This window comes from Anabrus simplex, chromosome 2 (assembly GCF_040414725.1).
Source record: "Anabrus simplex isolate iqAnaSimp1 chromosome 2, ASM4041472v1, whole genome shotgun sequence".
Lineage (NCBI taxonomy): Eukaryota > Metazoa > Arthropoda > Insecta > Orthoptera > Tettigoniidae > Anabrus > Anabrus simplex.
In genome coordinates, this window is record NC_090266.1 from 550189346 (window position 1) to 550204447 (window position 15102).

A 15102-nucleotide genomic window follows, 5' to 3' on the forward strand; every position below is an offset into this window, starting at 1 on the left:
AAAGCTGGGGCTGTACTTTAATGAAGGCCACGGCCGTTTCGTTCCCATTTCTAGGCCTTTCTTGTCCCATCGTCGCCATAAGACCTATCTGTGTTGGTGCGACGTAAAGAAAATAGAAAAAAAAAACATTTTCAAAGAACAGGGAAATTTATTGAGCATTTTCCTTGACCCCTGACTCCTCGTCCTAGAAATGATTATTTGCTCCAATCTGTCCTCTTGAATTCATACTTTACCTTCATATTATGATCTTTCCTACTTTTAAAAGCTAAACTCCAGCTTATTCTTCATTCCACGCGAGCTCTCCACGGACAGCACGAAACATACCACATAGTCGAGCATCTCGTCCCCTTACTCCCAAGTCTTCCCAGGCCAAGGTTTGCACCTGGAACAAATCGTGCTGCTAACTGCGGTCTTACCAGATCCTTACTACAACCCCTAAATGCTCCCATAAGCATGTGAACCTTTCTTTATTACTTCTTTAATATGATTACCCCAATGAAGATCATTCCTGACATTAACACCTTACATTATTCCCCAGAGCCATCAACTCAGTATTTAAAACTGAGAGGAGTTTTCCTCTTAGTGAAGCTTACAACTTGACTTTTCATCGCATTCACCATCACACCATTGTCTGGGTCCCCTCCAGTCGCTCAGGGAAACTTTTCCTTTCTTTCAGTATTTGCTTTATGTCGTTCCGACACACAGAGGTCCTCAGGACTGCCGACAGTGGTTTCTACTACCTCAGAGCTGCGCGCCCCTAACGGGACGGCCAACTCCTCCAGTAGTCAGGGAACCTACCAGTCTCCCTGGATAGATGTCCAGCCAACCAGCAAATGAACTTCTCCATACTCTGCAGACATCACTCTGACTCAGCCAAACACTTGCCGCCATGCTCCATGCAGGAATGCGTTTGTTTATCTCAGTTCTACACGCGCTGTCTATACACCAATGAGCTTGTCAATGACGTAATTTAACTGACCGACAGAACAAAGGCATCTTATTGGACAGATTTAGTACGTGATCTAGGTTCAGCGTCGCTATGTATCTCAGACATTTGCCTGCAGTGCAGACAGAAAACATGTTTGGAGCCCCAGCATACGTACCGTCTAAAATCGTAGTATGGAGAATCACTTTAAGCACTTTATAATGCAATATTATCAGGGAAATACCCGCTCTTATTCTTTGAATCTTAATAAAGCCTTTTGGTTTAGGTCCAACAAACTTTAGGGTGCCTGCTCGTTAATTTGTAAGTTACACTACCAGATGGCAGAGGAGCGAGAGATCTATTGCTGTATGCGTGGCATGGAATGTCGTCAAAATCGCAACTACATCCGCCAGTTTTGAACCCTCGATCTGGATATATGAAGATCTACTAATAATTCCATCCTTGCTTTACCTACGCATCAAATTGCCGTTTACGACGATTCATTGACAGTAATTGCCTTCCGTGAGGAGAACCTCCTTTCCGAAGGCACCAGAAAGTTAAGCGCTATTCGCACTTTCAAGGAAGCACTTTGGAGACATTTTATGCACCAATAAGGAACATCAGTAAACTTGATGCTGCTACTCACCACCATTCTATTGTCAAGATAGAAGATTAGTTTAAAACTGTTACGGGGATATCCGTGGAATGCAGAGGTGAAAGAAGGTGCGGGCTGGAATGGGTCTATCCACAAAGCCGAGATATGAATTAAAATATCATTAAAGGTTATATTTTCGAAAATAGCAAAACTTAACAATTTTTACATAGAATTTGAAAATGTAACAAATAACAACAAGTCAACAAATAACCCACACTCAGGTCCAAGACCAGGAAAAGCCAAGATTCAGAGACAATTTAACAAGCTGGGCTTCAAGCCCCAAGTTTTACGATTCCTGAGCTCTCAGCTCACAACCACATATTACCAAAGGGCAGAAATCCCCTAATTACATGGAGCACTTGCTCCCATCTAGCAATGTCAAGCCTTCTAGAGGCACATTTCCAATACAGAAAAGAGCTGACCCGCTCTCAGTTTTCCAAGCCTATTAAAGGCATACCATACTTTACAATCACTTGCCATCAAGGCACAAATTACACCACTGAAACGGGGGTACCTTGTACCCAATCTACTGGGCCTTGGCAGAAAAAGAACAGTTTAAGTTAATGGCCCGCAATACCAAAGGACTTGCACTCCTACACACACAATTTAAAACCTAAAAGGCATTAGGCCGATGAAACAGGGGCTATTCCCAAGCTATGGAGGTGACTCGTATACAGAATAAATTTAACACATTAAGGAAGAGTAGAAAAACGGTTACGAAAACGTAGTCACCTCAAATCAAAATGAAGGGGAGCTCGATAGGGTAAAGCACTCTCTATCCCCGATTTACAGTTAAAAATATATGAAGTTTTTACAGAATTTTACATGGTAAAGATTTCGGACCTTCTCCGCGGATTAAACTGCGGAGCTAGCAAGAAATAAAGATGTTAAGCGGTCATTATCTTACTCAAGAACTGCTGCCTGAAGAAAGAGGCGCTTCCCGCCTCCTGCTACACGTCCATACACTAAGTTAAATGTTGATGATGTGGCCGAGAGACAAGAAAATCAGCAGTTTTTATACCCTCGGGGAAGATTCGAGACCTTTTATGAATAATTAAGACACACACACAGGCGTTTATTGGCTACAGTACACACTTACACACAAAATCGAAGAAGAAAGACACGATTGGTCAAAAATTAATTACAGAAATAATTGACTGGCTAACTTCAAAACTGGCGGAAAGAAAAGATTAATATTGCCAACTCACAAATGAAAGAACGAAATTTAGTAATGAGAAAACTTATGAATACAAAATTTCTTCAAAAAAGTTCCTTCACTTCGCACCAGGGTGCATGATCATAGTTTTTTAGTAGAGACATCTATATGACAATGTCCAAACTTCTTGATAAATAGTAAACAAAAACACGACGAAATTAACAGAGTGACATCTTCAGAGCAAAAGTTCAAGTAGATCCAGTTTTAAGTTCACAGTTTCTCCTGTAAAGGAGTACTTTAAGGCGGAAAGGTCAAATGTGCGTCGTAGAGGTGAACCAGCCGGTACAAAAACTATTAAGCGTTTTTTTAAATGTTGCTAAAGTTTATGCACTACCCCGTTTTTAACATGTAGGATATTAGTTTTAAGATTTTTTATACATCTACAAATTATTTCAATTAATATAACTTCATCTCTCATCCCCTTATATTATTAAGTTAATTTGTATTTAATCTAATTATCGTTAAGTAGTACAGTGTAATATATGTATATTTCTGTACCTGGTTAGATGGAACACAATTCCTGAAAGCCTTAATTTTGTCAGGTAAAATACAACTTTACCAAGTACCACTGACCACGGAGGAGTTTGAATATATATTGTTACGGAGATATCCGTGGAGCAGAAAGAGGTGAAAGAAGGTGCGGTTGTTGGATGGGTCTAACTACTATATCAAAATTAATTTAAACTTCAACAAACGTTATATTTCTCTTTAAATCACAAACTTAACACATTTTTAACTACGTGAAATTAACAAAATCTCAGGTAAAATGCCAATTTTGCTACAAGGGTGGAACACCCCCGAATAGGTAATTTAACAATTTTGGGATTCAATCCCCTAGTTCACACAATTACAATTTCAAAGTGGTATTATTTAGAGCAAGGATAGAAATCTCCCGAATTCAAGAGCACTTTGCTCCCAAAAATTACAGCCTTCCAGAGGCACTCCTCAATATTACAGAAATTTAGGAAAGAGCTTACATGGTCTCCAACATTACACAAAACTTTACAATCTCTGTCCTCTCTAGGCGCAGTGTCAGTACACAGGGGTATCAATTACCCAACCTACTGGGCCTTTGTGGAAGAAGAACTAGTTAAATAAATGGTCCGAACACAAACTGAACGGAGGCTTACACTTGCGCCTCTAGATAATGAAGTATTAAAACCCTACAGGGCTCTCGGTCCGATGATACAGGGGCTAATCCCAAGCTACTGAGGTGACCCGAATGAAAGTTAATTTAATACATTGCAGGAAAGAAAAACAGAACTAAATCGTAGTCACCCCAAACCAAGTTGAAGGGGAACTCCAGAGGGTAACGCACTCTCTATCCCCGATTTACAGTTTTAAGAATTTAGGAAATTTTACATTAGCCGAAAGACGGTTTACATTTTAGAAAACAGGTTACATAGTTGGAATTTACGACCTTCCCCTCGTGTAAGTCTGCGGAGATAGCTACCGAAACATAAGTCTGGTGGACATTACCTTGGCTGCTGGACTGCTAGACGAAGAATGAGACTCCTCCCCTCCTGTCTTAACGCGCGCACACACACACACACAGAAAGACGACGATCAATGAGACAAGGTAGCCAGAGCAGCCGCAGTTTATACACCCAAAGGAAAGGCTCGAGAGGATTGTGGAGTAATCCAGACACACCCTCTCAATTGTATTGGCAAATTCAAACGTTACACCCAAAGAACGAAAAAGAAGCCTGTGATAGGCTGAAAAATAATTGAAAAACATTCCCATTGGCCAGATTCAAAACTGGCGGAATGAGAAAGAAGTGTTTCACACTTTGAAATATGTAAGAAAAACAAATGAAAGTTGATTTACTAGAGGAAAACCATGAACACAAAATTTCTTTCAATAACGGCTCCTTTTACCTTGCACCACAGTGCATGACCAGTAGTGACCTCTATGGAGCAATGTCCAAACTTCTTGAAGTAAACAAACACAAAGCAAATAAATCCAGTCAGTTTAGGCAACTTCACAACAACACAATTACTCCATACTCCAGTAGTGACATCTTCTGACTAAAGTCCCAACTCCTTGTAATAGCAGTTTCACATGTTGTTGGATAGATAGAGTTCATTAAGGCTCTTCTTTTGAAGGCGCGGAGTTGAGGTGTATCTCTCGGTACTTATATGATCACTAGACTTCTTATGTTTAGGCAGTAACGGAACAGAAGGCATTAACAACTGTTGTGCTACATCCCAGAAGAACGCGCTAAACGAAACTTTCTAATAAGCAAATCATTTTGCGTTCTAACCTAAAAGTTAGGGAGATAAGGTTGTTTTGGACTTGGATGTAACATTTCAAGGCATTCACTGCAATTTCCTTTCTGAGGTTAAATAATTTGTAAAACTGGACGAGAAAGAGAGGAATGGTTTCGCCAGCGCAAACCAAACTTTGATATAATCGAAGTGTTCTTGTTGATAGAATGTTGTTTTCTATCCTCATGTACCTCACTGGGTTTTCCTTCGAATGTCTCCAATCTGATCATCGGATCTATTATAAAGCCTTTCACTGGTCTTGAAGGCGATCGCGTCAATTCGATGGCTGCTGCCTGTAACGGAGAAACGGTATGTCCACCCCTTAGTCTTAGTTATGTGCTTCGTTTTGACGGGTGGATGCCCTTTTTATTTCTTTTTATTTCTCTACTATAATACCCATGTCTAATACCTTAACACCTGTCTTCACACTCCTATCTCAGACCAGAGGCTACCACCACGAAACAACTAAACGATAGGTTTATAAAAATACGAGTACCTGGCTAATTATTAAGATATTTAAACTGATTATTAACCATTCCTTTAAATACAAATCGTAAATAAGATGAGAGTGTTAAATTAAATATATTTTCATAAAACAGCACAAGAAATTTAAGAATGTGTGGCTGTATCAAGTACAATACAATGATAATAAAGTTTGACTTAAAGTTTCACAAAACACTAGATTTTAGCTTCAGTATCAAAGGATAAACAATTTAGGTGTTAACTCAGACATGGGTGTCCCGGTCCAAGTGTGACTCCATACTTCAATTTTCCTTTATTGTGAAGGCTACTCGCGTATCCCATCGTCGCCATAAAGACCTATCTGTGTTGTTAAAAAACCTTTATACATTTATGATCTGTGGTTTTTTATATTTGTTATTTAGTATGAAATATTTTGTGTAGTGTCTTGGATCATCTATTTCATGCTATATTATTGTGATATTCCTCTTAATTCTTATGTTTATAATTGTCAATAACACTGGAATTTAAAAATATCATGAAATCATACTATTTACTTAATATTATTATGTAATAAAAAGTATTGATATTAATAGTCTCTGCAACACGAACTCCATTTCAATCGATAAGAATATCTCTCTATGACATTGGAAAGCTATGTTAGTGTGATCAGAGCTCGACTGCCGTTAATGCTCTTCGTCTGAGGTATTTAGTTCAATGCTAGGCAAATACCGCGATAACTTCATAAACTCTGTATAATCTCGAAGAGACTTTCATGTGTTGGTTCGGTCAAAGAGCATGTGACATGGGGGTTAAAGTGCTAGTGACCCCTCAAAACAAAGCAGACACTCCGAACTGACCTGCAGGCAAGTTAGAGATCATACAGGTAAGGGGATTTCACATACAAATCAGGTGGCTTCATTTTGGAATTCTCTCAAAAAGTAATCGTCAGATAGTAATACTACCGCAGAGCAGAGGAGGGAATGAAGCGTCAGGGGTGGTTTTCTGGATAATTAACAACGAAAATTTACATATAGCCAGCAAAATCACATTTGAAGTTTTCTTCTTTTCTTTCATTGCATTTAAAAAGTTACAAGAATTGCAGGTTCCTTCAATAATTCACGGAAAGTCGAGACGCTCTAGAATTTACGGATATTTTGAACATCAGGAGCTCGAAGACTCAAAACATTTACAACGGTGTGGTGAACTAAATACAACTCGTTTGAGTAGCTCAGTCAAAATGTTTGAGCGGCCGGTCTTCAGAAACTAGCAAAAGGGGATGTAACTTCTTCTACAGTCAAAAAGAGAAGCCTTAGCTTCCGGAAGATTTACAATGTACAGTGTTTCTAAACCGGAGTACAATGTGCCCATTTCTGTCGATCATCATTGTACTGGGCGGTACACCTCCACTCCGCTAATTTAAAATGTGCGCCAGTTGAAACTCCTCTGCTGGAGGAAGTCTGAACTTTATCTACGCTATTAATTCTCTACTTTCTCAGAAGATGTCACCACGTGGAAAATTTTGAGTTTTTGAACTGTGTCATTTTTGATGTGGTTTTGTTTCGCTTGAAGTAAGAAGTGTGAACTTTCTCTTCTAGAGGACACTACTGAAGATCAACAATAGTGCAACCTAGTGCGGAGTCAAAGAACTATTTTGTTGGAGAAATTTTTATTTCAAATGTTTGTTCTTTGCTAAAATTTTTTCAGTCTTTGGTTAAGTTGGCAATATTAACCCCTTCTTTCCCCTTGTTTTAAATCTAGCCTATCCCGAATTTCTTGAATTAATTTTCCACCAATTATGTGTTTCTTCTTAGTATTGTGTAGGTGGTTTATTGATCTACCAATAAAATCATCGCGGGAAGGTGTTTTCATTCCCCTAACGCCTAGAACCTTCTGCGAGAGTATTTAAACTGCTGATTTTAGGGTCTCCGGGCCACTTCTGTTCCATCTTTCAGTGTATAAAGTACATAGCAGGAGGCGGGAAGCGCCTCTTTCTTCGGCAGCGGTCATCAATAAGGTAATGGCCGATTAATAAATTCTTTCTTTGCTAGCTCAGCAGTTTAACTCTCGGGGCGGGTGCGAAGCGTTCCTCCATGTAACCTTTTCCTAAAATGTAACGATCTTTTCTTCTATTCTCTTTTAAGATGCATATTGGGATAGAGAGTGCTAACCCTCTCGAGCTCCCACTCACATTGTCTTGAGGTGAACTTATTTTCTCAACCTATTCTTCGTTAATGTAAAACAAATTGTTCTTTCCTAAAGTCACCTCGGTAGTATGGGATTAGCCCTTGCATTAGTGGCCTAGAGCCAGATTAGGTTTTTAAAAAACAGGTGTATTAGGAGTGCAAGGTCGCCTCCTCTCAAATTGTTATTTTAGAGGTCATGTAATTGCCCATTTTTATTTAATAGACCTCAGTAGGTTGGGTATTTTACCCCTGTGTCTATGTCCAGGGAGGACAACTTGAAGGTGAAGTTTGGTGTGGCCTGGGAGAGGCTTAAATTTTGAGAGCGAGTGGCTCTTTTGAAAATTGAGTGTTGTATGCCTCGTGGAGGCTTTTCTGTGTAATTTGGAGCAAGGGCTCCTAGGTATGAATGGGGTTTTCTGCCCCTCTGTTAAAACTCGTGTTTGGGGTAAAACTGAGCTGATTGCCCAAGCAGTGTAAAATCAGGGCGCGAAGCCCAATTCCTGTAAATATTGTAACTACCCCTTTTGATTTGCTACTTTGTACCTGCCATGCTTGTTATTTCTTTGTTTTTGAAAAGAAAATATAACCTTGTTAAATTTTAAATTAATTTTGCTTTCGTAGCTGGAGACCTATTCACACCCGCACCTTCTTTCACCTCTACCTACCACGGAAAACTCCGTAACAAGTGGTAGCAGAGCGTGGTTGAATGGGTCTCAATTTAGCCCCTTTTGACGGCTAAACATTGTTTGTTCCAAACTCTAACTATTTTCCCAGTTGCTGGAATTTTTTGAGTTTTTCAAAATTGTTCTGTCACCATGCCCGGCCCTCGCGATGTTCTCCATCTTAACTATTTGCGCAAGGAGGAGTTGATCTATGAATTGACTATTAGAAATGTACAATCTGGAGGCACGGTTGCAGTAGACACAAACAAGCTTAGAGAGTCCCTAGATTTGCCCATTTCCATCCCCAATTTGGGAGAGAAAGAAATTGACGACTCTCTTTCCACGATCACGGAGAATATTACTGGGCTAGCTTCTGTAGTTAGTTTTTTTGATGAAAATGATCCTTCTCCTAATCAAATCAAGCGTGTGCATGCTAGGCTATATCATTTTTCGAATAGGGTTAACGATCTGTTGTCTCTAAAGTTGAATGACGTTCAGAAGAAGGAAGCTAGTACGCTGCTTGAAAATATGTCTGAATTATCTAGCAAGGTCACTCAATTGTTAACAGGGGAGGTTCCTCCCAAAAGCGATCTACCCACCACAGTGAATGCAGGTAGTGAGGAAACGCCTCCCAAGGGAGAAGTTAATAGGATAACCGTTGCTGCTCAAACTATCCCTGCCCCATTGGACAACGAATCTGAACGTCGTGCATCATTGAGTAACATCCGTTCTGAATTAACTTCCTTGCCATTAAAACCTTTACCTACTATGTCACCCGGGTTTAGCAGCTTGCCTCATCCATTGGCAATGTTGCTCAGAGGTATCTCTAAGTTTTCCGTTAATACCACCAGTGATGTAATTTTTTTTTAAGATTTCTAGTTGAATTTCAGGATCATGCCCTTGTGTTTTCTCTTTCTCCATGTCAAATTTTGCAAATTATCTATCCGTATGCTATTGGTATTCTCTCAGATAAAATCGTAAGAGCCATTGCCGAGCAATCATCTATTGAGGATTTCCATGCCCATTTGCTAGCTAACTTCATCCCGGCTAGGGCCAGGTCCTCCCTTATTCAGAAGTACTATTACCGTGTACAACGCTTGGATGAAAACTTGGCTGATTTCATACAGGACATTAAGTTTTATACTAGGGTGTTTGCTCTTCATTTCCCTGAGGATCAGATTGTACAAGCTATTGTGGAAGGAATTTCACCACCCTACAGGTCATATTTGTGTTTCGCGGCGTGCCCGCAAACTTTCTCGGAACTTGAAGCATTGGCCGTCTCAGCGGAAGGAGTTAGATACGGCGATTCTTTGCGTGTAGCGAAAGAACCCCCGCCTTCCTTTAGTAATACTCGGCCTCCACCTCGCCGACCAGTCAATCCCCGTAAATGTTATGCTTGCGGGTCGCCTGACCATCTGCGCAACAAGTGTCCACTGATCAAGTCAAGTGGGACAAGGAATGGAGCCGGGTCATCACAAGGCTGTTTTAAATGTGGGGCTTTCTCACATATCGCCAAGAATTGTCCCAATTCTAATAGCACCCCCTCCTGCTCAACTTCTGGTGCAAATTCCACCTATGCCAATAATAAAAAGTGACTAGTGGCTTCGGCTGAGTCGACTAATCCATCTTTCCGAGACTCAGCCCCGGGTAAACAGGTTGTAAATTCAGGGAACGAGCAATTTTCAAATTCATCTTTTGAAGGTCCCAAAGAGTGTCTTAGGATTGCGGCGGATTCCCCCGCACTGGTCCCCTTTCTCAAAATTGAGTTAAGTAACGAGCCTATAACAGCTCTCTTAGATTCAGGTAGTGTTTGTTCTATTATTTCGGCTGATTGGTATTCAAAATTGAAATCTGTTTGTAAGCTTCCTAACTATTGTTTGTCGGCGATCCAATACGTTTCGGCTAATTCCTCTCCATTAGAAATTCTCGGTTCCTTATATGTAAAAATTCGTATTTTTCAATTCACATGGAAAGTTAAATTGTTTGTGGCCAAGCATTTGTCTTGCCCCATTATATTGGGAGCGGACTTTATTTCTCACACTGGTCTTGTGCTCGATCTTCAGAGTAGGTCTTGCACTTTCAAATTTGCCTCTAATTGTAATATCCCTCTATTAAAGTGTAATTCTGCATCATGTTCTTCTATTTCGCCTACCCAGGATGAGATGTTGTTAGACCTTAGACATCTACCTGAGGAGCAGGCTGATAGTATTCGCAAATTGTGTCAGTCGTTCCCCGAGGTGTTCTCTGATACTCTTGGTGTTACTGACCTTATTGAATACAAAATTGAGGTCACGGATTCGATTCCTGTTCGTTTTCCACCTTATAGGCTATCTCCACCTAAAATGAAGGCTCTAAAAGAAATCATCGATCAGATGTTGAAGGACGGTATTATTAGGCCCTCTAAGTCAGCGTATTCTTCGCCTATTTTTTAGTCCCGAAACCCCAAGGAGGCTTCAGGCCTGTCATTGATTACAGGGCTCTCAATCGGAAGGTGGTGTTACAATCTGTGCCCCTTCCCGACCTTCATTCTTGTTTTTCATGGTTTCGTAAGGCCAAGTTCTTTACTATCTTGGACTTGAATCAGGCCTATAATCAAATTCCCCTTGCCGAAGAGTCTAAACATCTTACAGCGTTTGCCACGGACTGGAATTTATACGAATACAACCGCGTGCCCTTCGGGCTCCCCACCGGAGCAGCTGTACTCACTAGGCTACTAGATAGGGTCTTCTCCGACATCAAATTTGAGTACTTATATCACTACTTGGATGATGTCGTCGTATTTTCAGAGACTTTTGAAGAACATCTAGATCATCTGCGAGAAGTTCTCGATCGCCTTCGTAAGGCTGGGTTAACTGTTAAGTTGTCCAAGGTTGCCTTTGCTAAGCCCTCTATGTCTTTCCTAGGGCATATTGTGTCACCTGATGGTGTAGCAGTCGATCATTCTAGAACACAGGCCATCCGTGATTTTAAACCTCCCAAGGACATTAAAGGTATCGCCAGGTTCATTGGTATGGTGAATTTCTTCAGGAAGTTTATTCCTAACTTCGCTAATAGAGCGGCGCCCTTAAACCTTCTTCGTAGGAAAGGCATCAAATTCGAGTGGGGACCTTCTCAACAAGCCGCTTTTGAAGACCTTAAATTAGCTCTTTGTAATGCCCCTGTACTTGCTATGCCTGATTTCTCGTAGAAATTCATTGTCCAAACCGACGCATCGTCGTCAGCGGTAGCTGCAGTCCTCTTCAAGAGACTGAACTAGGGAGGCGCCCCATCGCCTATGCGTCTAGGACATTGTCGGCTCAAGAAGCCAAGTATTCCATCTATGAGCTCGAAGGTTTGGCAGTCTTATTCGCCTTAGAGAAGTTCCGTCTCTATCTGGAACATGTCAAATTCGACCTGGAGACAGATAATCAAGCCTTAAGCTGGGTCTTAGGTAGGCCGCGTCGTACTGGTCGTATAGCCCGCTGGGCCATCCGTATTTCTGCCTTCCAGTTTGATGTTAGACATATCAGAGGTACCGAAAATGTTGTTGCTGATGGACTCAGCCGTATGTTTTCTAACGACGTTGAGACCCACGAACCGGTCGACAGTTCATCACCTTCCGAGTCCATACTATCTAAGGTTAATGCCATCCTAACAGATGCTCCCATGCTCTTTAGGGATATAGAGAAATACCAACGTGAAGATCCGACGCTGGCTCCGATAATGGAAACCCTTTCTTCTGGGGAACATGTTGTCCCTTATGTTCTGAGGAATGGTGTTCTATGTTGCCCTTCGAGGCATGATAAGATGATGAAAGTTGTTGTTCCAGCGGTTCTTGTACCTATGATCTTCAAGTATTATCATGAGACCCCATTAGGAGGGCATCTTGGTATCTTTAAAACTCGTGAAAAGATTCGTGAAATGTTCATCTGGAAAGGTATGGACGGTGAAATCCGTGAACTAGTAAAGGCTTGTAAATCCTGTTTGCTTAGTAAACCGACCATGTCCACCAAGGTAGGCCTTTTGTCTTCTCAGCAAGCGTCGAGCCCCATGGAACGCCTGTATATTGATTATGTAGGACCATTCCCCCAGTCAAAGGGTAATGCCAACAAGTTCATCCTTGTGTGTGTAGATGGTTTTACCAGATTTTCTTGGTTATTTCCGACTAAGCTGGCTACCGCTCAGTCTACCATTACTTGCTTAAATTCTATTTTTGCTTCTTTTGGTCCGTGCCAATATATTGTATCTGATAATGCTAAGGCTTTTACATCTAACTTATTTCGTAAATTCTGTTTTGACTTATCCATCTCTCATGTAACTACTTCTGCTTATTACCCTCAACCATCTCTGGCTGAACGGGTTAATCGTAATCTCAGGTCCGCACTTATTGCCTATCATCATGAAGATCATTCCAGGTGGGACACGTCCCTGCATTGGTTAGCTTTTGCTTTGAATTCGGCGGTTCATGAATCTCATAAGTTCACTCCAGCTTCCTTGATGTTCAAGTTTGTTCCCAACACGCCGCTCTCTAACCTTTGGTCTCTGAGTGACATTCTACCCGAGACAATATATCCGGATAATATTAAAGATCTTTGGAAGAAGGCTAAAGCCAATCTTAAGGTATCTCATGAAAAGGTTAGGGAAAAGTATGATCGTGGACGGAGACCCACCCCTTTGAAGGTAGGTGACCAGGTGATGGTCAAGAATTTTGTTCCCGCGGGCAAGCTTGCCCCCAGATTTCATGGGCCATGCATCATTCTCGATTTTCTTACGCCGGTTACATTGTTAGTAAGCAATCCAGCCACCGAGAGGATATTTAGGGTTCACCTGTCCCAGGTGAAACCGGTGTAAATTTTGTGTCAACTTGCTTCATATAATTTGATAGGAATATGAAGGTTATATTTTTTTTTGAGTTCCACTCTTAAGGCATTCTGCTCCTTCTATTTTATTTTATATGTAAGCATTTCTGTGAAACCTCCCCCGATTTGTTAAACTGCCATCCTGTCCTTGCCACGGCCATTACCACGCTCCCGTCTCCTGCTCCACTACACACTGTGGCTGGCTTAGATGAAATGCCATGGATATCTGCACGCCGCTGGCCCCTCAATCTCTCTACATGCCTGTGCCCTCAAAAGAAACATGATGGTCCAACAATATTCTGCCGCCTAGCTTTAATGTTTCAGTGCCCCCGCAGCCGCGCGGCGCTGTGCCGCGACTGGGTTCGAGGACGGGCCCCCTCGGCCCCAGCGAGGACGACATGTGCACGGCGAGCCGGAGCTCTCCTCCCGGCCAAGGCTGATGTGCGGCGCACGACCTGCTACTTGCCCGCAGCCTGTATTCCTTCACCGCGGGCGCGGCGTGTTTCAACACCACTGCTCCCCTCATAGTGCGGGCGAGCGGTATCTCAGGGTACTTGAGGGGTCCGAGCGACCTCCTTTGGACGCAAGCTGCAACGGCCGGTCTGGCCATCCAACTTAATCAACATCAACTACATGGACAGTTACTATAAGAGATAACTACACTCGGGAATTCAACAGCAATATTTGGTGGACATTGCAAAATTTTTCATCACTTTTAAGTATTAAAAGTTTATCCTCAGAATTCTACTTCTACAAACTTAAAAACTATTCTTCATCTGCAACAACAAAATTTTGAAACTAGATCAAACCAAACTAAGAAAATCTTATAAATTTTTTTTTGGCAATTAATCTCCATATCTACATCAAAACTTGGACCTTGTTTTCAAACAATTTCATGTGTCACCCCGGGAGGAACTTTTGGGGGGGGGGGGAGGTCTGTACCGGGCGGTACACCTCCACTCCGCTAATTTAAAATGTGCGCCAGTTGAAACTCCTCTGCTGGAGGAAGTCTGAACTTTATCTACGCTATTAATTCTCTACTTTCTCAGAAGATGTCACCACGTGGAAAATTTTGAGTTTTTGAACTGTGTCATTTTTGATGTGGTTTTGTTTCGCTTGAAGTAAGAAGTGTGAACTTTCTCTTCTAGAGGACACTACTGAAGATCAACAATAGTGCAACCTAGTGCGGAGTCAAAGAACTATTTTGTTGGAGAAATTTTTATTTCAAATGTTTGTTCTTTGCTAAAAAATTTTCAGTCTTTGGTTAAGTTGGCAATATTAACCCCTTCTTTCCCCTTGTTTTAAATCTAGCCTATCCCGAATTTCTTGAATTAATTTTCCACCAATTATGTGTTTCTTCTTAGTATTGTGTAGGGGGTTTATTGATCTACCAATAAAATCATCGCGGGAGGGTGTTTTCATTCCCCTAACGCCTAGAACCTTCTGCGAGAGTATTTAAACTGCTGATTTTAGGGTCTCCGGGCCACTTCTGTTCCATCTTTCAGTGTATAAAGTACATAGCAGGAGGCGGGAAGCGCCTCTTTCCTCGGCAGCGGTCATCAATAAGGTAATGGCCGATTAATAAATTCTTTCTTTGCTAGCTCAGCAGTTTAACTCTCGGGGCGGGTGCGAAGCGTTCCTCCATGTAACCTTTTCCTAAAATGTAACGATCTTTTCTTCTATTCTCTTTTAAGATGCATATTGGGGTAGAGAGTGCTAACCCTCTCGAGCTCCCACTCACATTGTCTTGAGGTGAACTTATTTTCTCAACCTATTCTTCGTTAATGTAAAACAAATTGTTCTTTCCTAAAGTCACCTCGGTAGTATGGGATTAGCCCTTGCATTAGTGGCCTAGAGCCAGATTAGGTTTTTAAAAAACAGGTGTATTAGGAG